Source organism: Mixophyes fleayi, chromosome 3 (assembly GCF_038048845.1).
Source record: "Mixophyes fleayi isolate aMixFle1 chromosome 3, aMixFle1.hap1, whole genome shotgun sequence".
In the NCBI taxonomy this organism is placed as follows: domain Eukaryota; kingdom Metazoa; phylum Chordata; class Amphibia; order Anura; family Limnodynastidae; genus Mixophyes; species Mixophyes fleayi.
Genome location: NC_134404.1, coordinates 291,528,979 through 291,555,564, shown reverse-complemented (window position 1 = coordinate 291,555,564; position 26,586 = coordinate 291,528,979). Strand labels below are relative to the sequence as shown.

The 26,586-nt window shown below is 41.2% G+C and overlaps 1 long non-coding RNA gene across 2 annotated transcripts in view; it reads left to right on the top strand.

The window, feature by feature from the left end:
- LOC142142979 (uncharacterized) overlaps positions 1-26,586 on the top strand; it is a 74,573-nt gene that overhangs the window by 12,683 nt on the left and 35,304 nt on the right. For both annotated transcript variants that reach the window (XR_012689432.1, XR_012689433.1), the window contains exon 3: positions 4,320-4,392. This is a non-coding gene — a long non-coding RNA (uncharacterized LOC142142979). The remainder of the gene's footprint in view (positions 1-4,319; positions 4,393-26,586) is intronic.

Genomic DNA, 26,586 nt, shown 5'->3' with positions numbered 1-26,586 from the left:
AGCTCATTTTACTCAGACTCATTTACAAACGGACACATCTCTGTTTGAATGACCCCTTCTCCAGTTGTAATGTCCAGGGCCACTGAAATCAATATTGGTATCTACCGCATCCGGCCCCCGCACAGCTTGATGCACTCTTCAGCAAAGTCAATGCTGTGTATGCAGTTTAAGAGGAAGTTATTGGTCCACACTGTCATTTTGCCGACACTATACAATTTTAGGGCTGGAAATGGGGGCGGGCAGGGTAGGGGCAGGCAAGTAAAAACAGTAAAGGTGTGTTCATGTAAGTGTGACATAATTTGATATAGGGATGAGCGGACTCGGATTCTGGCAATCCGAACCCCCCCGAACAGTGCGGATCCGAGCACTGTTCGGGTATTCCCGCCGATGGCCAAACTGAAAACGAGGCTGAACGTCAGGATCCTGTCGTCGGATCTTGCGAGATCTGGATTCTTTATATTCCCCGCTTGCCGCCGCCATCTTCACTCGGGCATTGATCAGGGAAGAGGGAGGATGTGTTAGGTGGTCCTCTGTCCTGCTCTTTCTCGTGCTGTGCTGTGCTGTGTCCTGCTCAGTCCAGTGGTGCTGTGTCCTGTGCTCTGTCCTGCTGAGTTCAGTGGTGCTGTGTCCTGTGCCGAGTCCTGCTCAGTCCAGTGGTGCTGTGTCCTGTGCTCTGTCCTGCTGAGTTCAGTGGTGCTGTGTCCTGTGCTCTGTCCTGCTGAGTCCAGTGGTGCTGTGTCCTGTGCAATCTATAACTACGTTCACTGTTCCTGCAGTTTTAAAAAATAGGTTCTGCTATCTCAAACTACGTTGACTGTTCCTGCAGTATTAAAAAATAGGTACTGCAATCTCAAACTACGTTCACTGTTCCTGCAGTATTAAAAAATAGGTACTGCAATCTCAAACTACGTTCACTGTTCCTGCAGTACAAAAAAATAGGTACTGCAATCTCAAACTACGTTTACTGTTCCTGCAGTATTCAAAAATAGGCACTGCAATCTCAAACTACGTTCACTGTTCCTGCAGTACAAAAAAATAGGTACTGCAATCTCAAACTACGTTCACTGCTCCTGCAGTACAAAAAAATAGGTACTGCTGTATAACTCCAGTCCAGTGGTACTCTCCTGTGCCGCATATAATTTTTAAAAGCTTTGCCGAGTGTGTGTGGTTTAGGGGTGCGCTCTCTTGTGCTGCATTTAATGGAGTACAAAAATTTGGAGGATAAAGTAGGGAAAGATCAAGAACCACTTCCTCCTAATGCTGAAGCTGCTGCCACTAGTCATGACATAGACGATGAAATGGCATCAACGTCGTCTGCCAAGGCCGATGCCCAATCTCATAGTAGAGGGCATGTAAAATCCAAAAACCCAAAATTCACAAAAATTAGCAAAAAAAGAAAATTAAAATCATCTGAGGAGAAGCGTAAACTTGCCAATATGCCATTTACGACACGGAGTGGCAAGGAACGGCTTAGGCCCTGGCCCGTGTTCTTGCACCTCTTTTTTTGCCATTATGTGCTCTTTGGGGCCTAGTTTTTCAAACTGCCATCCTGTCTGCCACTGCAGTGCCACTCCTAGATGGGCCACGTGTTTGTGCCGCCCACTTGTGTCGCTTAGCTTAGACATCCAGCTACCTCGGTGCAACCTTTTGGACTAAAAACAATATTGTGAGGTGTTCAGTGTTCAGAATAGACTGGAAATTAGTGGAAATGAATGTTATTGAGGTTAATAATAATGTAGGAGTGAAAAAAAACCAAACATATGGATTTTAGCACTTAGGCTTTTTTTAAAAAAAATCAGAACCCAAAGCCCAAACTCAGAACCAAAACCTTTAGTGGGGTGTTTTGGCAAAACCAATCCGAACCCAAAACCTCAAGCTAATCAGAACCCAAAACCCCAAACACAAAAAGTGGCCGGTGCCCACCCCTAATTTGATATGGACACATACCTGGATATGCCTTTAAGGACGCGTGTCTCTTGCAGTCACTAGACCGCTGGTCACCGGTTAGTTCCATTCTGATCCTTATGTACATTAGTTTCCCTTGGTTACTGCTATCTGCTGTACATCCTGGCATTCCTCTATCTTCGGATGCCATTTTGCCAAGTATTCTACACATGTGCAACCCCGGGAAACTTAAAAACCTCTGCTCCGCAGTGATTGGATGATCACCAGCCAGTTCCCTTTATAAAGGTCCTCCTCCTTTCCATGAGTGTCAGATCATCAGGTCTTCCTACCTGATAGGAAGCATCTCCTCTGACTCCTGTTCATGCTTTTACTTACCTTTGTTCCTGACTTCGTGCGTTAGACCATTAATTTAACTGCTGCCGCGTCACTCGTCATAGTCCTGTTCCAGAGTTATAACACCTGTGTGGATCTCAGTGCTTCTGCTCTCTGCAGTTCATTGCTTCACAGCATTACCTGTTCAGCTTATTCCACAGTCAAGACCTGTGGCCTCACTTCAGTGCATTGCTCATCATCACCATTTAATTATATAGCGCCACTAATTCTGCAGCGCTGTACAGAGAACTCACTCACATCAGTCCCTGCCCCATTAGAGCTTACAATCTAAATTCCCTAATACACACGCAGACAGAGAGAGACTAGGGTCAATTTGTTAGCAGCCAATTAACCTACCAGTATGTTTTTGGAGTGTGGGAGGAAACCGAAGCACCCGGAGGAAACCCACGCAAACACGGGGAGAACATACAAACTCCACACAGCTAAGGCCATGGTCAGGCATTGAACTCATGACCCCAGTGTTGTAAGACAGAAGTGCTAACCACTACGCCACCGTGCTGCCCGTCATCAGTGGTCCTGTTCCGGAGTAAAAACACCTGTGTGGATCTCAGCACGTCTGCTCTTTTCAGCTCAGCACTTCAAAGCTACGCCTGTTCAGCCTGACAGCCTAATCTGCTACTAGACCTGCGACTATAGTGCTTCACTCAGCATCCGTCCTGTTCCTGAATTGCTGCACTAGCGTATACCTCATCGCTTCACAGTACTACCTGTTCAGCCTATTCCGCTATCAAGAATCGTGGCTATACTGCTGATCATCACAGAGCATCCGTTCAGTTCATGAATTTCCATATACCTGGGACTACATTCCATTCTGCCTTACAGCTACTTGGTGGTTCTCCGAATTATCTGCTCTGCGCCCCCTAGAGGACCGCGACCTGCGGTTGAGAGCAGCTAAGACCATATTCCCTTGCGGGAATCCCTGGTGAATACCTCTCTTCCGTTAGACTCTGCACCTCTCTGGGAGTATGCTGTCACTCAAGCAGAGATCAAGACCATTGCCACTATCCGCGTGACACATTTATTTGTATTGAATTGAATTTAAATTTGTATTTTGTATTTGTATTCAATTACATTGTATATGAACATGCTCTTGCTTTTGTGCACCTTTTCTGATGTACGTTTGGTGCGCAAATTAGGCCCATGATATTTAGTTGTCTGCATCTATAAGAACGTAATTTAAGGCTGTCCTGCCCTATCCCAGATAAGTTGGTGGCACATTTGTCATAAATGATGTGCTGATTATGTGTATTGGCGCAGGGCTTTATAACTGAGCAAATGGACCTGCAACAAACGGCTTATCAGAAGTGTAGAAAATCAGCATTTTTCCTATGTTTTCAACCAGAGGTCGAAGTAAAAAAATTTAGAAGTGGTTGTATGGAAATTTAAAAATGGCGGTATGAAAAACATAACGGGAATGTAAGGGAAGGGAATGGAATGTAATAGCTTTAAAGTGGAGTCAGTAGGAGAAGTGCTTGTATGGCATACCACCGTATACACGTCCTTTGTACCTCTAGAAGCAAATAATGCACCATCCATATCCACGTAAATATATGCACAGAAATTAACAGATTTAAAGAAAGTCAAAATACAATATATGGTTCTTGAAATTAACTTAGCTCTGATATCCTCTTGCTTCTAGAGGTTCTATATAATATAAATGAGGGTCAAACTGTATTAGTAAAAATGGAAAGCTATATATTAATAGGACTCAGTCCAAGTGTAATAATAGGAGAAGCTATCATTTGTACAAGTCGTGCTTTTCAGACCAAACTTCAATACCCTTATGATTGTGCAAACCATATGTATAAATGGAACTTGATTATAGTCAGTGGAGGCATGCACTTATGTATGCTTAGGCCTATATAAAAAATACACCATTGTGAATATATAGAGGTGGTGTTCCATGCAAGTATAGTTCTTTATAAGCAACTCTCTTTGTCTAATTAATTTTGTTTTTATTAATTCTAATTTTAGATTGTGGATAAATCATTGATCTTTTTTTTTTTTTTTTTTTTTTACAGAGAAATTATAGTCGACCATGTCTGATACATTCTGACATCCAACATGTTCACAGCCAGCGAGATCAAGAAAAATGTAAATATCCAGGCAGTATTATAGAACAAGTTAATTGTTTTTCTGTCTAACAAATTCTGGATTATGTATGAGTTTCTGCATGACGATACTGCTAATTTTATGTTAATAAATCTTCTTTATAAGAAAGTTTTTCTCTGGCAAGAATGTGTCCCATTATAGAGACACTTAAATATTCTGAAATAAGTCAGTTAAATGAGAAGCTTTCATGGCTTAATTTTATTGATTAACGGCTTTACTTGTAAATTAACTATTTTGGGGTTTTCAAATAAGGAAATATTGTGATCCTTAGCTTTTAAGAAAAATCTCACCACTTTAGAACAGAACTAAGACTCAAATATTTGCAGGATGAATTAAATAAGTAATCTTCCATATAACACCCCCATTAACCATAGTAATGGATTTTAATTTCCTTCTCCCCAGGAGAAATTATTCCATGGAGACGATTAACACATATGTAAAAAATAATCTCCATTTTTGAGCTATGGGGTCGGCAAAGATAACAAAGCAGTAATGTCACTAGAGTCAGAGCAGTAGATTTTCATCCAATTTTTTAATTAGCTGAAACAATATAGAACAGTTTTGTGGAATATAATCAAACAATAGATTATGCAAATATATTAACACATTGCAGTCATGTCAGGAAAACGCCATTTACTTATGCAAACCATTTCCTTTTTTATGGATAATACTAATTGTTTGTATCTTTATTACACTTGCGCACAAAAGCACAAGACACTAAAGCTGGGTACACACTACAGAAATTTCGACCAACTTTTTATGCCGAGCAATTTTACATGCGACTGATGGTCCGATCGCTCGGTCCATGGACTGCATACACACTAGCCCTTGTTTAGGACGATTAAGGGAAGAGCGATTTTTTACAGCCATATTGTCGTGAGCAATGACTTTATTTTTCGTACTCACTGTTGTGGATCGGTCGGAAGTTTATACACACTACACAGCGGAAACGAGATTGGAACGAAAATATTAAACGGTATGACCAACCAAAGGAGGCGATAATCGTCCATTTGGGCAGACTTTCGACCATAGTGTCACTGTACACACTGACCCGACTTTTGAACGAGCGGTCGTATGTCGGCTGTTTGAGCCGATTATTGGACGTAAACAGTGTAGTGTGTACCCAGCTTTAGACATTAAGATTGTGATAATGGAAATAAATTGATTTATTAACTATAAAAAGACTGCCATGTAAGATAAGGGGTAATGAGGCCTACACTGACAGCTGTAGGTAACAATCCTAAATACTGATACTGCTATTCACAGATTGTCTCAATCTTTTAGAATATTTGGATACACAATTATCGGTATTTGAATGCAATTTACAAAAATTGTGTAACAATTGTTCAAATACAACTGCAGTACATTTAGGGAATAATTTAAATTGATGTGAGATATCTGGTTCTTGTCACCAAGCTGTATTTGTTTATGCAGAGATGTCTGTGTCCAGATGACCTGCCTACTTTGGTGTATGGCACGCCCCCACCCCCCCCTCATGCTTTAAGATTTCAGAAATTCCTTTAACAAGAAGGACCAATTGTGGTGGGGAGGGCAATATGTATTTATATAGGGAGATCACATAAATCTAAACAGTTCCTTTTTATAATCCATATTTGAAAGGACCATTGTAATCAAGGTACATAAAAAATTTAATTGATAAATACTAATCTCAAAACGTTTTACAGATATCATATCTTCCCAAGGAATTCACCTAATGTAATCTTGTTTCCTATGTATCTGTGTGGAAAATCACACTCGGCTTAATTGACTTATCCTCATATCTCTAGTATATGCTAGAAGAGATTTAAAGTACGTATAGAACTTATTATTTTAAACAAAGGTCCATAAACCCGGTAATAACATGGATCAGCATACCAGCACATTTCTTTCATTGAGGTCACAATTAAAGGGGTTAAGGTGGAAAATAGTGTTTTTTTAAAGGCAGTGGAAACTGTGAGAAATTGTTAATTCTTGTTGCCTACTCTTTTGTACTGAAGAATTGTCCAGAACTCCTAGTCTTCACCAGGCAATACAGTATGTAAGTTTGATATGACATTTTAAGAAAACTGTTGCATTTGTACTTATGTGTGTCTATTTGTATAACTAAATGCATTCAATAAGCATTGTGACTTTCTTTGTCACTTTAAACTCAATTTAATAATGTTCTGTCTTTGTGTACTTAAAAATTTCATGTGTCAGACAGGTTTGGTTTATAGTGCTACTTTTAGATAGAGTACTGTATGGCTTACAGTGATTCTGATTAATAAAGTTGGGATTGTATTTTGGAGTAGGTTAGGAAGTAACTGAAGAATTCCTAAAGTGTGTCAATTATTGAACCAAATCTTAGTGGAGCCAGCATTGTGTGTCTAATAGTGAGTGAGATATAATTTGGGGGGATTTTAGTCATTTTATACAGACCAGGCGGTTTTGGTTTGTTTAACCCATTCATACCTACGTCATACATGCCCAGGTGAGGCTTGTTCTGAATTCTCCCTCTTGCCTGAGCCTTACCATGATTTTTAGTTCATGGGTTGAGCCCACTCTAATATAGTTTGAACCTTTCCAAAGAAATGGAAGTTTGGCGCTTTCAAAGCGACATTTTCCCAATTTAGTATCACAGAATACACAGGATTGGTTACATTCTTTGGGCTTCACTGCTTACACCCTGCAGGTCGCGGTTCTACAGATGAGTACCAGTATGACAGGAGAAGATATTATTAGCTGACAAGGAGAAACCAGAAAAGGAATGGATACAGGATACCAGGATTATCTGAGAAGCATATAGCGCTGGATTACAGATTATGCTGAATAGGAAGAGATACAGGATATCAATATACACAAGGAATACACTGGAGCCAAGCAAACTAGCAACTTAGCAGGCTAACAGGACATGAAGATCTGGCACCATATTGCCAGAACAGGTGCCTTAAAAAGTCTGGAGGATTAGGGGGGGTGACAGGTAATCAGACAATGGCTGAATAGGAAAAATTATAAAAAATGGGTCTGCGCACGGCAGACCCCAAATTCAAGATGGCGGCTGCCATTGGACCACAGAACTTCGGAGCTACTGCAGGGGGAGCCCAATCGATGAGGCCAGGCCTGCGCACTGGAGACCGGTAAGTCAGCCGGAAGGTCCAGAGCATGAATATTAAGCAGACAAAGATTTTCCTCTGACTTTGGTCAACACTAAACATATGGCTTTATGATCTTCCTACTACAAATCACCCTACAAATTATCTGAAAATGTAATTGACAAAACCTGAAAAGAGCCAGAGCATTACCTAATGGAATTGCTCAATATATACTGTATATGAAATTAAATGCACCCCTTATAGATTATATAGCTTTGTAAACAAAAAAGAAAAAAATATGTATTGGGCAGCCCTTTAGGGAACTCAGGGGCTACATGTGTCCTCAAAAATCTGAGGACACAAAATATGATCATTTATATGCTGATTTATCTTATGTTTGTTTTTCAAATAGATAAAGAAAATATAAAATATATAACTTGTGTAGTACAGTATTTGATAAATGTAGAAGGAAAATAAAATGCCTTACAAGCATCTACTAATACTAACTTTACTATTATTTATTCAGTACACGTTGCATATGATGTCTACTGTAGTATGTATTGTTATTAACAGAAAGAGATTGATTGTTTTATACAAACAGCGTCTTTGATTACAGCACTTGTCTAATCAATGTAAATATTCGATAGGACACTGAATGAGAATCAGCCCTCTCACATAACCAGTTAGTGCAGCTAGAAGAACCTGGGTACCTGATTGTTCCATTCATCTATAACAATTGAGCTACTCTGTATATTTTACTGTCATCACTGTATTACAGTAAATTTAGAGTTGTTATTGTTTCTCTTCTATACATAAGAGTTTATTACAATTCCCAAATTGAAATATACAATTACATAAAAATACAGCATATTTATTTATAGACAAATTAGCTTGGGACAACTGTTGATTTGCATATAATTTGCTGCCTATATACTCACTTTGGGACTGGGCATTGAAGTTCCCAGGGGATCAGAGCATAATTGCCTACTCATGGAACGTCCAGGAGACTCTCGATTTTAGGAATCTTCCCGGACTCCTGGGAGAGAAGCCCCCTTCCCCCCCGATCCTGACTCTCCTTTTTATAAAGAAGGAGAGAGCATGTAATTGTGCTGTAGTGTCTAGGCCCATGATCACATTCCATACACTTGCCCTTTGGACCTCCCCTACAGTAAGGCCAAGTAAGGATTTGAGAGATGAGAAAAGACTTGGCCAATTTTGAGATTTAGGGCTGATGAATAAGTATGTGAATGTTGCAGCGAAAGCTAAAAATATTTGGAAAGAATACAAAAGTAACAGAATACAGCGATTGGATTCAGAAAATGGCCTCAGATTTCAAGACCTCATCCATACCCTTGGTGCATCTTGCCATGCTAGTGCACACTAGTGAGAGGGACACACACACATTATATATATATATATATATATATATATATATATATATATATATATATATATATATTGTAACAAAGGGAGGCATTTTTCTGACAAGAGGCAGAGAAAGTATACAAGCAGAATAAAACATTGGCACAGTTATGCACCTAGGTGGAGATTAAACCAGGTAAAAACGTATGTGTAGTTTAAAGTTTGTTAACTTAAATGATTTCCTCTCAGCAAACAGACAGGGTGTGTCTGTGCAAACAGAGCCACTGATGAGTGTTTTCTTTTAAAGAGAAGGTGGGTGTGTCACCTGTCCATCAAGCTAAGGCTGGGGGAGGAGTAACATGTATAAAAGCTTGTTTGTGCCATTTGTTCAGGGAGATCAACGCTGGGGAAGCTGGCTGGTCTTGAGAGAGCTGAGCTATGTCTACGTAGCGTTTAGGGTCTCCAAGAAATGCTGTGAAAACTGTACAGTGTCAAAACATTTACCATCCTGACAATAAAACTACGTAAAAAGGAAGAAGTTGTTCGCGTGTGCTTCTGCAGTAGCGGGCTTTTGCCACAATATATATATATATACACACACACAGAGGTCATGTAAGGAGGTAAGTTTGTTATAAACAGAGCGTGCATTCCAAAGGGCACATATAAAGGACTGTGGAAGAGATGGGAAACAGCTGATGCATTTGAAGTTTGCTGGATTTCAGTAGCGTTCAGATATATGCGTGTGGGAGAAGTGTGGGGAACCTGGATATATTACCAGCTAATAGAAGCAGGGAGTAAGAAAGATAAGAAATGGGATTGTAAATCATGTTACATACATCCAAAGAACATTTCCAGAATACGCACATATCTCACACAAGACACTACAAAAACCTTAATTCATGCGCTCATCATCTCCAGCATAGACTATTGCAATTTCCTCCTTACTGGTCTTCCCAAAATCAGACTTGAACTCCAACAATCTATTTTGCATGCAGCGGCTAGATTGATTTTCCTTGCAAACTGCTCTTCCTCTGCTGTACCACCATTGGTTGCCTGTTTTTCAACGAATCCAAAATAATATTCTCCTGCTAACATTCAAAGCCGTCAACAAAATTGCACCAACACATCTCCTCACTTGTCTCAAAATATCCTCCCAACTCGACGACACCTCCGTTCTGCACAAGATCTGTGTCTCTCTTCCACTCTCATCGCATCCTCCAATTCCCGGTTATAGGACTTTTTTCAGGCTGCACCCACTTTGAGAAATTCCCTCCCACATACATTAAGATATTCCTCTAGTCTTCAAACCTACAAAAGTTCTCTGAAAATCCACCTTTCCAGAAAAGCTTATAGTATTCCTCTACCAGCCTCTTAATCTCCCTAGGTTACCCTATTACCACCCTCTACACAGCTAACACAAGACAACAACCCCCTAATCAACTTAGTTGTGTGACTAAGCATAGAGCCCACTAAATACTCTGTAACCTTTGCTGGACAAATATTCAATATGATGTAGCACTTACCCTTGTGTATCAAACCATTGTCCCATAGATTGTAAGCTTGCGAGCAGGGCCTTCTTACCTTTACGTATGTATGTATTACCCAGTATTGTTTTAATACTGTTTGTTCCCAATTGTAAAGCGCTACGGAATCTGCTGGCGCTATATAAATAAATGTTGATGATGATATATATATAATTTATTTATTTTAAGCCATCTTGCCACTCTGTTTCAGATAATAGGAGTATTCACCATTGAGTTAAAATTGGACAATTATTATTAAGGGGAAAAAATTAATTTATAATTAACCTATGGGGCAAATTATATTTTTGTTTATATCAAATATTGTTAATTTTATTAAGGGGGCAATATTGTTGTATTAATATATTGTGGGTGCAATATGAATATATCATTATATTTAGGGGGCAATACTATCTGAGTGCTAACGGGCCAATAGTTATTTATGGGTGGGTAACACTTCTTATTTTATAATATGGACACAATTTATACTGCACACGTCACACTACGAGTACCAGCATACACATAGGCACTTATTTGAGCAATCTCTCAACTCTTTTTTTCAGGCTGTTTGTCAAACTGTAGTATAGTAAATCTGTTTGTATTCTTGTCATGTTAAAAATCTGAATGTTGTTGCATTTTTTATGTGGAGCTTTGTTAAACTGTGATTTTCAAGCATTTTTATAGTGGTTTGGCCTTTAGTAAATCAAAACCACAAAAACCATGCAATTTTAGCAAACCTCCGTTTAGTAAATCTAGCCCTTAGTGCCAGCTTTCAGGAAAAGGGAGTAAATGAGGAATATAACTTATTTCTTTTACTATTAAACCATTAAACAACAAGTGGCAGTATAAGTCCAGAACCATAGTGCTTAAATTGAAACCCAATTCACGGAAACAGTACTCTGACAGTGCTTTGTGGTTTTTTTTGTATGTCTCCTCACTTCTCTGTATTTGCTTCATATAGTGTCTTTCTTCTCCCCTTCCTGTCTCCTTCTCCTCCTCCTGTACTCTTATAAAAACAAATTTCGATTTTGGCAGGAGTATCCCAATTTTTGTATGCTTCATGAGATTGTGTGCGTGATTGCTTGGATATGGACATGGTTTGTGCAGACAGATCAGAGTGTGATTTGGGTGGCACCTACAGCCATTCTTAAATCTACCTCTAGGATTCTAGATACCGAGTACTAACTGCCCATTAAAACAGCAACCACTAAGCCACTATTGACAAAGTTTTCAATCAGCCAGTCAGATCAAGAGCTGCATACAAGATCATCTGTTTAGCCGAGCAGTTCGCAAAGTGTGCGCCGCGGCTCCCTGGAGTGCCGTGGGGCTGTCACAGGGGTGCCGCGATCGCCCTCGAAAAAAAGGGGGAAAAACCCAAAAAAAACAACTTACCAGTCCAGTGCCGGATGTCAGTGAGGAGCGACAGCAGAGAGGACATCAGGACAGAAAACAGCAGAAAATGAGGAAAGAAGGTAAGTAAAGGAACGGAGAGTGAAGGGGGACAGAGAGAGATGCTGAATGCGGGGGACAGAGAGACGCTGAAGGAGGGGGACAGAGAGAGACGCTGAAGGAGGGGGACAGAGAGAGACGCTGAAGGTGGAGGACAGAGAGAGACGCTGAAAGAGGAGGACAGAGAGAGACGCTGAAGGAGGAGGACAGAGAGAGACGCTGAAGGAGGAGGACAGAGAGAGGCGCTGAAGGAGGAGGACAGAGAGAGACGCTGAAGGAGGAGGACAGAGAGAGGCGCTGAAGGAGGAGGACAGAGTGACGCTGAAGGAGGAGGCAGAGACACTGAAGGAGGTGGACAGAGAGAGACGCTGAAGGAGGGGGACAGAGAGAGCTGCTTAAGGGGGTGACAGAGAGAGATGCTTAAGGGGGGGGACAGAGAGAGATGCTGAAGAGCTGAAGGGGGACAGAGAGATGCTGAAAGGGAAGACAGAGAGAGACGCTGAAGGAGGAGGACAGAGAGAGACGCTGAAGGGGAAGACAGAGAGAGGCGCTGAAGGAGGGGGACAGAGAGAGGCGCTGAAGGAGGGGGACAGAGAGAGGCGCTGAAGGAGGGGGACAGAGAGAGATGCTGAAGGGCTGAAGGGGGACAGAGAGATACTGAAGGAGGAGGACAGAGAGAGACACTGAAGGGGAAGACAGAGAGATGCTGAAGGAGGAGGACAGAGAGAGACGCTGAAGGGGGGGCACAGAGAGACGCTGAAGAGGGGGGGCAGAGAGATGTTGAAGGGGGGGCAGAGAGATGCTGAAGGGGGGCAGAGTGAAAACTGATGAAGAGGGGGACACAGGGTGTGAGATAGCGAAGGGGATAAAGAGTGTGAGATGGCGAAGAGGGGGACACAGAGTGTGAGATGGCGAAGGTGATACAGAGTTATATGGTGAAGGGGCGCAGTGATATGATGAGGGGGCACAATGTGATGGTGAAGGGGTCTAAATACATCTAACGTCTTTTTGACTAAACTACTTAAAAAACGTGACTACCTGGTAATTATTTTTGCTTAGGGATGCCTTGGAAAAATTATGGTGACTCTAAGGATGCCTCGAACTGAGAAAGTTTGGGAACCACTGCACTACAGTCATTTTCTTAGCATGAATTGAAGATTGCAGTAGTCGTATGGTGGTGCAGCATGGTGCTAAGTGGTTAGCACTTCTGCCTCACAGCACTGGGGTCATGAGTTCAATTCCCGACCATGACCTTATCTGTGAGGAGTTTGTATGTTCTCCCCGTGTGTGCGTGGGTTTCCTCTGGGTGCTCCGGTTACCTCTCACACTCCAAAAACATACTAGTAGGTTAATTGGCTGCTAACAAATTGACCCTAGTCTGTGTGTCTGTCTGTGTGTGTGTGTGTGTGTGTGTTAGGGAATTTAGACCGTAAGCTCCAATGGGGCAGGGACTGATGTGAGTGAGTACAGCGCTGCGGAATTAGTGGCGCTATATAAATAAATAATGATGATGATAATAGTACACTTGTATCCCACTAGCCAAAAGTTGCCAGTCGTCCACTGTCTCTCTATCTGTTTACATGGCTATTACTATTATGCAATATTCCATTTCACAAAATGTTTTTGTTCTCTAATACAGTATATAATATTACAGAGATTCTCTAATACAGTGTATGCATATTTTTTAGCTCATTATCTATTGTGCAACGATTTTATATAGCATTTCCCATAGAATGAAACATTTTTGGATGCTGGATTACAGACAAAGCTGGGAAATATGTTGTAAGTGGAACAAACACTTATTTAATTTTGTTTCTTTCTGTAAAATATATGCCATTCCTTTAAATTTGCGTTGAGATGATCTTTTAAATCTAAACTGGAAAATCATGAATGAGTTTTCATTACATTTGACATTTTGCAATGGGAAAAAAGTAGCAGGGGGCATAATAACAAAATCTAGTCCAATTAAGTGAATTGTAACACATATTTAAAATTCATTCAATTTGTCTCAATTAACTAGATTTTCTACAGCCTGCAGGAGTGAGCCACAGTGCTGAGAAGATAAATTAGTTCCCAGATTAATAAATATGCAATTTATTTAGTAACTCTGCATTTAGTGGTCTTCTGCATCATCATTTCTAAATAAAATTCTACCTTTAGCTTATGAGCACATATTTAAGTCAGGTAATACTAATATTATCGACACAATAACTTCAACAGAGACTTTCACATTGAGTGTTCATGGAACATTTTATTGCGTATAAGAAATTAGACTTATATCTGCATTAGTACGAATATACTAAAGTTTTATTTAGGTGCAAAAATGACAGCAACCAAATAGCAATGAACTTTCATCTGTTATGTTGTAATCATTGCTGTCTTACAGCACTGGGGTCATGGGTTCGATTTCAACCAGGACCCTAACTCTGTAGAGTTTGTTTGGGTTTCCTTCCACAATCCAAAGCCACAGTATTACAGTAGGTTAATTGGCTTCTGACAAAATGAACCCTAGCGTGTTTTTGTGTGAGGTAGGGAGTATAGCTTGTAAGCAGGGGCGCACGCAGGGGGGGGTTTCCCTCCGCGAAGAACAGGGGCTAAACGGTGCCCCTACATAGCGGCACTTTACTGTACAGCAGCCGCGGCGCTGTCAAAGAAGCGTCTGCGGCGGTGCTATATACAATACAGCACCACTGCGGACACTTCTTTGACAGCGCCGCGGCTGTTGTACAATACAGTGCTGCCGAAGTAGAGCTGCTGCGCATGCGCGGCCACCCCCCTTAAAAATCCTGCGTGCGCCCCTGGTAAGCTCCACCGGGGTAGAGATTAATGTGATTGATTAAATATTGTTTGCAAAGCCCTCCGTGGCATTAAAACATTTACTAATTAAAAATAATTTATGATATATCACTTTGGGTGAGGGTATATCCAGATCTAGACATCTTTTTAAGGAACCTTTACATACCACACTTCTCTGCTCTTTACTTCTCATAAAGTTAATGCCAAATGTTACTTTTTTATTTGCAAATGTAATTTAGTCTTCCTGTGTTCAATTTTGTTCTATAAATGTAACTAACAGAAAGATGGCATATCTATATCTTCCCTGCAGTTAGCCTACAGGAGTCAGGGGCATTAGGGAGGGACTCTCAATAGAAAAACGAGGAGGCAGATTACAAAATGAAAACTATAACAATCATGCTTTATAGTTAGTTTGTTGTATCTTTGTGAATAAGGAAATTCATGGTAACAGCAGCAGGCTAATCGTTTCAAACAAATGAATGTGGCTGCTTTGGGAGAAATACAACAGGTTGCATGCACCATGCATAGAAAACATACCTACTGCTTTAAATAGTAAATATTTAGTTTAAGCTGGAGGAGCTCTTCAGATGCCAAAAACTAAAGTTCTACTGCTTCATAGGAAAATCTGGGACATGTTCCAAAAGAGCAACAGGCTGAAAAATATATCCAAATTATTGTCTATAGCAATCCTCTGCCATAACAGTAAATCCCTGTTGTGTCGGCAGTGTCTTATCACTTAGTAAACAACAGTGATGACAACAAAGTCCCAGTATCAAAACAAAACAAACCCATCCACTGTTTACCATATTGGTTAAGCCCAAAATTAGAAAAAACAAGAACTTGAATGTATGTTACTTTGGATGAAGTGAACATGAACCTGGATAGATAATGGTGAATACAACTTGGCCAAGATAGATATAAGTCTACTTTTACAGGGTTAATCCAAGGTTCACAGTTAATGTTGTTTCTACATTGCATTGCACAGTAAAATACCTGGGCCTTCAGTAACGTTGGGAATGATAATATTTTCCCTAATGTCCATAGTAGAATATCAAGTAACTACATAACATTGGTGTAAATTCAACTTTTTAATATTTACTATAAAATCATATATTGACCGTAACAGTCCTGTTACACTTGTAAACGGAGTTATTGTAGATCTATGTATTGATACGGATACAAACAATTAACAGAGGAAGTCAGGAGGACTTTAATGTTGTAGTAGAAAGCAAAATCAATAAATATAAACTGTCCTCCTAAGCAATTTCTATATATTGTTTACTTTTCTTTAAAGAATATAGTATGTTTTTAATTTACATATCCTGTATAATGTTTGCTTTCTTTAAAGGATATAGTAGGGATTTAGTTAATATATATTCACACAATAGAGAATTGGATTCTAGCTACTTACTGGAATTGCCACTGCTAAGTCTGGCGGCATGAAGTCTAACGCGACCCTGGTCTTCGGCAGGGACCACTGGAAGGAGATTTGGATTTTGCGCAAGGGACATGCAGGTCTTGGTTCTTCATAACATCTACAAGCAAAGTAGTGGTGAAAGTGTGGTCAGCCGGTCGTGGTCAAACCCAAGCTGGTTGTGAGATACTAAATCAGAAACCACAGGGAGGTCAACAAGCCAAAGGTCAATTACCATGTGAAGATGAAGAGCTATCGAGAATCCGAAAAGTAATTAAGGGGAAGCCAAAGGTCGAATCAGGTAGAGCGTCAGCCAGGGCCAGATTAAGGCAAAGGGGGCCCATGGGCTAAGGGGGCCCCCATTCCCCCATGAGGACCCCCCGTGAGCCCCTCCCCGCTGTTAGCCACCCGACATCCCCCGCCAAGAGCTTACCTCCTTCTCCTGTCACTGTTGTCCTTCCGCGGTGCGCTGTAAGCTCCTTATTAAGGAGATCTCGTGACACTCTCACGAGATCTCCTTAGTATGGAGATTACTGAGCGCTGTGAAAGGACAACAGTGACAGGCTCAGCAGTATTGATGGGGCCGGGGGCGCCCCGGCCCAATCAATAATGCTGCTGAGCTCTGCCAAGGGCCCCCTGGATGCCCGAGGCCCCTGGGCTGTAGCCCAGTTATACCTCGGGTTAATCCATCCCTGGTGTCAGCACACAGAGAGACAAACGTTGGAGCACAGAAAGGTCTAAGATTATGGCACCCTAATGGTGCTAGAGGCTTCCTTATATAGGTGGTGGACAGATAGGTTAAGTACCGGCGGCAGTAACGTTAGCAGCCACCACTGGGTTCGCATGAGCATTGGAGCTGGCCACCTGGCCGGATAAAGCGCTTCTGGTTGCCAGGCAACCAGTCACAGGGCCCATACAGAAAGCAGGCAGGTGTCCCAAGGAGAGAGGGTTGGCACCTGACACATGTTTAAATACAGATTTTTTTCAGGAATACTATTTTAATCAATAGAAAATTGACAGCACCACTAATATTTATGTTTGTGTGAGTTAGTATGAACTTTGTAATTTGTTAGCTGTAGCACAGTGGCTTAGTGGTTAGCACTTCTGCCTCACAGCATTGGGTCATGAGTTCAATTCCCGACCATAGCCTTATCTGTGTGGAGTTTGTATGTTCTCCCCGCGTGGGTTTCCTCCGGGTACTCTGGTTTCTTCCCCCACTCTAAAAAAGCATACTAGTAGGTTAATTGGCTGCTAATAAATTGACCTTAGTCTTATGCAATTTTTGTATGTTAGAGAATTTAGACTGTAAGCTCCTATGGGGGCAGGGACTGATGTGAACGAGCACAGCGCTGGTGAACTAGTGGCGCTTTATAAATAGCTGATGATGATGATATAAATACATATAGCAGAATATGTAATAAACACTGGCGGTCACAACAGTATTGTACGGAATTAATATGTAAAAAGTCCACAAAAACACCTCTTCCACATGTGGAGGCAGCCTTCCTTAGAATTGGTAGGTAAGTCCAGAGTAATAGAATAAGTAAAGCAAGGATACGGCGCACAATGGTGTGTTGCTAGGATAATATCCCAAGTTCAGTGGAAAACAACAATAAAGTTCAAAAAGTTCAATGATTCAAGCTTGCTGGACGGTCCTCTAGGACCAAGGGTATATGTCCAGTGTTATAAATATAAAAAGACAGAATAACAAAGCATAGGATTAGTAAAAGCAGTGTGTTAGTGATAGCCCATCACCATGGTATTACACACCCAGAAGAAATATATCGCTTATCTGTATAAATATATCTTGTCCATATACTGGAATACAGCTTAAAACCACTGTTCTCTCAATGATATGTGGTCAGCATTCTCAGCAACTGCAAGTCTGGTCTCCAGTCATATATCATCAGCATACTGTAAACACCATGTCTCTCCTCCACTCAGTGGATAGGAAAAAGAAGATAAAAGCACCACTGGACTCAGCAAGGACAGAGCACTGATCACGCAGGAGCACCACTACCCTACACACCCTCCCTCTTCCCTGATGTCAGGCGAAATGAAGATGGCGGCCACAAGGTGAGTATTTATGACATCCGAGTATCGCGAGATCCGACGTGAGAATTGGATGTCATAGCCTCGTTTCAGATTCCTTTGGCGGCCGGATGTACCTGAACAGTGCTCGGATCCCGTCGGATCCGCACTGTTCGGGTGGGCTCGGATTAGCGGAATCCGAGTCCGCTCATCCTTAACAGTAATATGACCAAACATTTGACTACATCTCAAATATTACACAATGTCAACTCACTCACTAAGGTAAAGCATCTACATACACCACTAATAGTGCTACACACGGTTATATCAAAGAAAAACAGATAAAACAGTACATCTCCATCCAGTTTTTAACACCCTCAAACACTGCTATTCATCCACAAATCCATCTATATCAGACATACTGTATACCCTGGAGGGAGGGCTCGTAACTTTTGGCCAGGGGGTAAACAGAAGCAGTGGGCTAGTCTCTTTTAGTGTACCTCAATGTAAGAAAGGGCATGATGAAAATGTGCAGGCATTGTTTCCTTAATGTGGATATGGGTTTCTATAACCAGTGAAACACGTCAAAAAATGTTATGTCAAAAATCTATAATCAAATACAACACCTACCAGTCCCAACTGACTACAGTTCAGTGCAACAACATACAATACACAAGAATTTAAGCAACAGCTATACAATACAGACAGCATTCTAGTGACCAATATGCAATACACAAAGCATTCTAGTGATATCTATACAATATCAGGAACATTCTGGTGACAGATGTACAATACACAGAGTACTGTATTGACTCCTATACAATACAGAGTGCATTCTAGTAACCTCTATATAATACATTCAGCACCTTAGCTAAAAAAAATCAAATAAAGAGAGCTTTCTAGTTACCTCTGCAAAATACAGCATGCTAGTGATCTCATTATAATACAGTTTTTTTCTAAAATGGTATGTGGTTGGACTTTTGATGTGACACCTAATCAGATATTTCCATCTCTCCACATACCTAGAAAGACTTTTAGATTATAGAGGCATAGGCATGAAATTTTATGTGCCCTTTTGGGGCAGAGGTGTGAAGCTGAAGCGTTTTGTGATGTGAATTGAAAACATTTCATAAATGACCTCCACAGTTATTGTTTACAAATATTGCCACAACTATATTTTTTCTGTTAACATAAAATCTGCTTCGACAACCAGAAAATACCAGCGCAAAGAGGATACCAGAGTATAATATAGAAATTGAGAGAAACCAATCAGTACAAAATATAACAGAGTTTAATGACTGTTCTAAAACCAATATGCCCTAAAACATATATAACGCAAAAAATAATGCGATAGTGATAGGTATATAATAATAGAAATTATAATATAAAACCAATGGAGTAGATAAAAACAGCATGTCATGAATCGGGGTCTTAGTCCTGTTTACACCACTCGGCGGTACCATATTACCGTACATCTCCCTTTTTAGTTGAAGGCAGCATTCTATCCTGGGACAAGTGTGACTTCTGTCTGCAGTATTGGAGGCTGCCATCTTGGTTGAGACATTTGCTAAACATCCTGCTGAGTCTGAACACCTGGGGGTAAATGTATCAAGCTGAGAGTTTGCCTGCGGGTTTGAAAAGTGGAGATGTTGCCTATAGCAACCAATCAGATTCTAGCTATCATTTTGTAGAATGTACTAAATAAATGATAGCTAGAATCTGAATGGTTTCTCAAACCCGCCGGAAAACTCTCAGCTTGATACATTTACCCCCTGATCTCTTCCTCCAATTAGTGTCACGATAATGACTTTTGAGGATGCCGCTGACTGATATTGACACAACTGGACAGGGAGGTGCAGAGTCTAATGCATCCCCGGTATTCACCAGGGACCCCCGCAAGGAGGTATGGGCTTGGCTGCATGAGGTGTGCAGGTCCTGGTTCTCCAAGCTAGTTACCAGTGCAGCGGGAAAGAACAGGAATGGTCGTACAGTCCGGGTCAGATAACAAACGTTAGCTCAGTACACGAAGGTGATCCAGAGGGAAGGTCAGGAGCAAGCCAGAGGTCGGAATCTGGATAACAACAGAGCCAAATCGCAGGACAGAGAGTGGTCAGGAACAAGCCAAGAGTCAGGAACTGATATAACAATAACAAGAGCAAGGGAACAGGAAAAAGCACACTGGAGTAGGTGGCACAGACAGATGGGAGGAGGTGCCTAATATACCCTAACATGGCCCCTGATAGGTAGGGAATGATTTTGGCGGTCAGATGCACCTGACCACCGACATGCTGAGTAAAGAAGCAACCGGATGCAGGTCTTCTGCACATGTGTGCACGGCGAAACCGGAAGTGCATCCCATTGCTAGGCACCGGGACGCAATTTGTCACAAGAAACAGGCGTCCATTCGCAGCACCTATCCTGGTTCCAGACTACCACAGTTGCTGTTTGTTTGCTGCTTCATCCTGTCTGCTGTATATAGATCTCAACCATCAACCCTTCGTGTGAATTCAGCTTCATCCTGTTTGCTGCTTCATTCTACCTGCTGTATACAGATTTCAGCCATTTACCCTGAGTGAATTCAGCTTCATCCTTTTGCTAATACATGGACTTCAACCATTTACTCTCTGAGTGAGTTCAGCCTCATCCTGTTTGCTGTTGTATGGATTTCAAACCATTAAACCTTTGTTTGAATTCAGCTTCACTCTGCTTGCTGAAATAAAGACTTTGGCTATTTATTCCTAGTGTGGATTCATCTTAATTCTATCTGCTCATGTACAGTTTCCAGTTGTTACCTTCTGTGTGGATCCTCCTTTCAATCAATCTATTCCTGACTCTCCTACTGGCTATCTGGTGTAGTAGATTTTTGTTCCGAGTCATCCACTTTCTGGAGCCATCTCTGTGTCTCGCGGGTACTGACTCTCAGTTCCAGGTCTACCTCAGGTTCTGAGTTTTGAGTTGTCTATGGCCAGCTTCAGGTTTATTCTGTTCAGGAGGTTGCCACCCCATGTATAGTCTCTGCCTGAGTTCTGACTCTTTCCAGTCCCAGTTATGGTACTATATTCCTCTGAGTTTCTGAGTTCTTGGCGGTATTGAGTCTCTGGTCGTGCGGTCAGGTCCTCCCTGTTACCACGTCCAGGTTCCAGTCAATCAGGTCCAGATTCAACTTGTTTATTCCAGTACGGAGCCAAGTCTAGCATTCCTCCTTCTCACGTCTGGTATACAGGAATAGAGGTACCCCTATGAGCAAGATACTCATCTGGCCTCCCAGTTTCCACTACATCCCTGCCACAGCTTGCCCCAAGGGACTCGAGACGGATCCCAGAAACTCTATTGCCATGACACAAATGTTAAATGCAATTAGCAAAATCAAAAAAATACATATAATAGACTGTTGGTAAAGTAATGATCCAGAGCTATCTGAAACACGTGAATCATATATTTATTCCATTAGGGATAACGTCCCATACACAATAAAGTGCCAAAATAAGTCTCAATAGTAGTTGAGGAGGCTAAACATGAAAGTCCCCGGAAATAATGGCCGCTGAATAATCCGGCTACAGAGTGAAGCAAAAGAAATACATAATACCTCTCCCGAACTCCACTCGTACTTGCCGAACGCAGGCTCTCCGGCACACAAAAGTTTACATTTATATCTATATGTATGTCTGCACCAGAATTCTGAACATGTTTTTGTCAGTATACATTACAACATCCTAAACTTTGGACATGTATCACACGTGGCAGAAGTTTATGAACATGTTTAAAGGGAATGCTTCTAATGTTGGGACTGGTTGAGGCAGGAACTGACTAGCAAATTTTAAAGTGGGTGACGAGACTGCTCAGCCGCCAATTAGGGACATTTTAAAGGGAAAAAAAAGCAGGTAGTCCAGTGATCCAAGTATAATGTTAAGTATAAACTGCAGGACCACCACAGTCATTCCATGGTGACTGGTGGTGGCCCCATGGAGTCCTTAGACCTCAGCCCTCTGCAATGCACAGCTTTGGTCAGCATTGATGAGCAGCTGTGGGCATTATATACTAGCGGGAGCCAACCCCCAACTTCACAACAATCCCCTCCAGGCAAATTTCATATCAAAATACATGCATTAGCTATTCAAATGACTGTAATATTGTGACTAAATAAATGTTACCACCCTCACCAACAGTATATATATTCCTTGGTTTTCTAAATTAATCTCTCGTTTTACAAATCAGTTTGTCAAATTATCAACACCAACCCCACCAAAGCCTAGCACCCTAGACTGCAACCTAGTCAGCCTATTGGATAATCTGGCCATGTGGTCAAGTTTACTATGTATTTTCTGTGGTGATCCTTTGGAGAATTACTAAGCTCAATGAATACATATGCAAAATTGCCATCAAGCCAAATATATGAAGTTTGCACGTTATGCATATTGTCAATTCATTTGGTGTATTAATTTTCTCTAAATGACCCCACTTATACACACATGACAAAAAATATACATTTCATGTGTGAAATTACTAATGTGTATTATGAAATCTACTTCTATGATCTTATATAATGCTAAAATAGGATTTTATGGGGAAAAACATATATGATTGTAATGTTAGATTTTTCTTATATTTCTATTCAAAAATATAGTTGGGAGGGTTTTGTTGACTATTCTTGCACCTAATCTATAAAAAATATAGTGGGTGGGGATTTGGGATTATTTTTGGTACTCAATCTATAAAGGAAAGGTGGGATGGGGGTTAACATGACTTTTATGGTGCCTGAACTATAAAAAAATATGAAAATATTAGTTTTGTTGTAAGACTTAGTTCTTTTTTTTATTAAATGGGAGTAATCAATATTAATTTAATAACAGGGCTGGTGAGGGGGTGTGAAATACATGAAAATTTTTAAAGGGAATGCTTCTAATGTTGGGGCTGGTTGAGGCAGGAACTGACTGGCAAATTTTAAGCAGGTAGCCCAGTGATCCAGCCCAAATTGCCCATATGAGAATGGCCAGGGAGCATATGCCCACAGCCCCTGTGTTAAGGTGATGGAGGCTTATTAAAGGTAAACACTATTAATTTAATATTGGGCTGGTTGGGCGGAAGAAGGGCTAATTATTAAACATAGGGGCTATTAATTTAATATCTGGCTTGTTGGGGTTAGGATAGCATAGTGTTTAGTCAATGCTCTGCTTTCCAGGAGGTGAATATTAACTATCTGTTTTCCAAAGAGGATCCCAACATTCCAGGATCCAGCCAAGCAGCAACTGACTTCATGATACCATCAGCACCACAGGTAATCAAAGCTACAAGAACAAGTCGGAGAATGCAGCACTGGGTTGGAGAAAGGTTTAGCGCTTGTAAAGGGACAATCGTTGCTTCAAGGAGGCAACATCTACTCACACCAAGATATGGGAGGAGTCGAGGCACTGCTGGTTTGATCTGTACTTGGTCACACAATTTCTAATGGTGACCCTGCACACAGAGCAATGATGGAGCAAATAATATCTGGCACTTACATAAAGGCTCCACCAGACCATTCACGACCATGGAATCTGACTTTTAAAAGCCCAAAAGTCCATGTTATAACCAATCTGGTTGAGGTATGGTGGAATTGTATGTGACCTCTTGCTTTGTGTGTGGATGTAAAATTGGAGTGAGGAGCCAAGGATGCAAAATTGGAATCAGTCACATCTGTGCTGGAATGTCTTTACTGTACCTAGGATATATTAGTCCTCCCCTCCCCACCCCTGTTCCACCATTTAAGTAGTAGGCAGCCAGAAGTGTCATATGCACTTGGACATGAATTGCCTTCAATTACATTCATTGGTATAAGTGCCTTTCATGTGCAGATCTTTTTTACACAAGATATGGCACAAAAACAGACTTACGTCTGAAGATGAATCAGGCTCAAAATGTTTACATCAGGATCATTTGGCCTATCTAATCCAATCATTTTTCTCATTATTGGTTTGTGTTTAGAATTAATCTGTATATATTTTATATTGCATCAAATGAAAGTTTTCTCATATTATCTATCACTCTTACACTAGATTTCATAATATAATTATGCTTCCATCCCCAACCCTTAGTGTAAATGAATTTCTCTTATTTTGGAAAATATTCTCCTGCTGTTTATCATTAAAAGACACTTCCACTTACAAGCACGTTTTTCCCCCAAAGTCTTTTAGACCACAATATATATATTTGTCAGTATTACATGGTACCTCTGTGATTAGTTTACAAGATAGAGCACTGCTTTGTTCCCCATGGAATAATATTGTTTTAATTACCTTTTTCTGGGCAAGAGACGCTGTTATGCAGTCTTTTAATGTCTGGTCCAGCCCGCTTTTAATTCAAATTTTGTCATGTGCTACTTTCTCTGCAAGAAAGTTTTTCTAGCCTTCAGCAAGATTGGATTGCTGTACAAGCTGGACAATTAAACCACATGCAGCTTGTCACTGACAAGGAGACACAGATGCTGCAATGCATGATGGTACATGTAGCGTTCTGTCATTGCACACAGAGCTGTGAAGTCAGCAGGTTGCCTCTCCTCACCTAAACTGAATTTTGAAAAGATTCAAAGCTAGAAAACAATTACTGGAATTCACAGAAGTGCTTACAAAAAGTATTTATACGGTCACAATAATACAAAATCACAGACACATTTTGTTGGGAAAATGTTAACTTAATTACACATAATATTTACAGTTTATTTCACAATATACACTGGAAATAAAAATACCATATAGTTACATTAGTTGCACAGCCAGATATTATAAAATAATGTAGTGTCATTCAGGGCCGGATTAAGGGAATGGAGGCCCCTGGGCTAAGGGGCCCTCCATTCCCCGCGAGGTCCCCAATGTGAGCCGTCCGACGCCCCCCGCCCCCCGCGAGGACCCCCCCCAAGCACTTACCTGTCAGTGCAGTCCTCCGTCCCGGCGCGCTGTAAGCTCCTTACTGAGGAGATCTCGCGAGAGTTCATGAACTCTCGCAAGATATCCTCAGTAAGCAGACTACAGCGCGCCGGGACGGTTGACTGCACTGACAGTGCTCAGCAGCATTTATCGGGCTGGGGGCGCCCCCGCCCCCGGGCCGATAAATAATGCTGCTAAGGACTTTGAAGGGCCCCCTGGATCCCTGAGGCCCCTGGGCTATAACCCAGTTACACCTCGGGTTAATCCGGCCCTGGCCGCGGGCGAGGTGGCCGGAACTTCCGCATCTGGTTGCCATTCAACCAGACGCGCCGGGCAATGACGCAGGCGGCCTTTCCGAGGAGACAGCGGGATGGCGCCTGACAGCTCCTCTTTCCAAGTGCCTTTTTAATAGGTATATCCGCTTTGCCTTGTTGTACCTTGCCAAACTTTGAATTGCTAGTAATGGTCAGAACTACTATTTGGATACTCCTGCCAGTGCTAGGGGGTTTTCAAACACCTGAATATTCCAGATGACGTGTCATTTAGGTCACCCAACTAATTCTGCTTATCTGTAGAGCAGTTTTGATGCTACTTTGTTTGTGTTCTGTTGTAACTTTCATCAGGATTCTGCTGTCAAATGGCAGATTCATGATCATTAATCTGGAGGAAAATTAGAAAAAGGAGGAGTTTGGAAGCAGGATTGATTTGGTCCAACAATTTTATATGTTTTTTACACTTTGTATTTTAACATTGTTAGTTTCTTATGCGTTGTTTCTTCCTTTTCTTATTATTACACAAGTTCTGCTACCCAGGTGCGGTCATACCGTTTTCTACATTTCTACATCCTGCTCATTGGAAATGGGTGTTACCCTTAGGTTTCTTGTCACTTCTGTAAACTCACCTAGGATGAGCATTGGTTGATGTTTACGTCACCTTGTCATCCCTAGGTTCACACTGTGTCTTTACCAGATTCCCTGTGACATCCTGAAATGTGGGAAATCTTAATACAAAAAATATAGAAAAAAGTTGTGTCCCACTTGAAGACCTTGTCACTAAACATTGTTTTCCTCCAGGCGACACACTGAAATTGTGCTCAGGGAATGACCCTTATGGTGCCCTGGATTCAGGACTGTATTTCTGCCCCTTATTTGACGACAAAATACAATGTTGCAATCCTCCTCAATAAGAAATATTCCATTGAGGATTCACTTATTGAAACTTTTAAATATTTATGTTCCCCACATGCCCAATTGCAGGGTTTTTTTTCAACAAATTATCATGTTCATAACTCCAAAGGGAGAGTCCCAACCTTAACACAGTTGATACCCCCAGATGGACAAATCTAACATTACAGAGAGTGTTACCCAGGAAGAGATAACCTGTCCATAGGAAGTCCAGATCTGTTCCAGGTGTCTGCAGGGAGTCCTCACCTGTTCCAGTTGTTGAAGGGTAGTACAGGGCCTGCTTTTGCTAAAATTTCTACAGTTGGACTAGTGAGGATGTCAGGATTCCCAATACAAGCCACAGAGAGAACTTAGTGAAATAAAGTATTTTTTATTGGCATCAGTTACACAGGTTTCCGGATGCAGTATGGTTGGGTATGGCTGAAATAGCTAAAGAACACAGTGGATAAC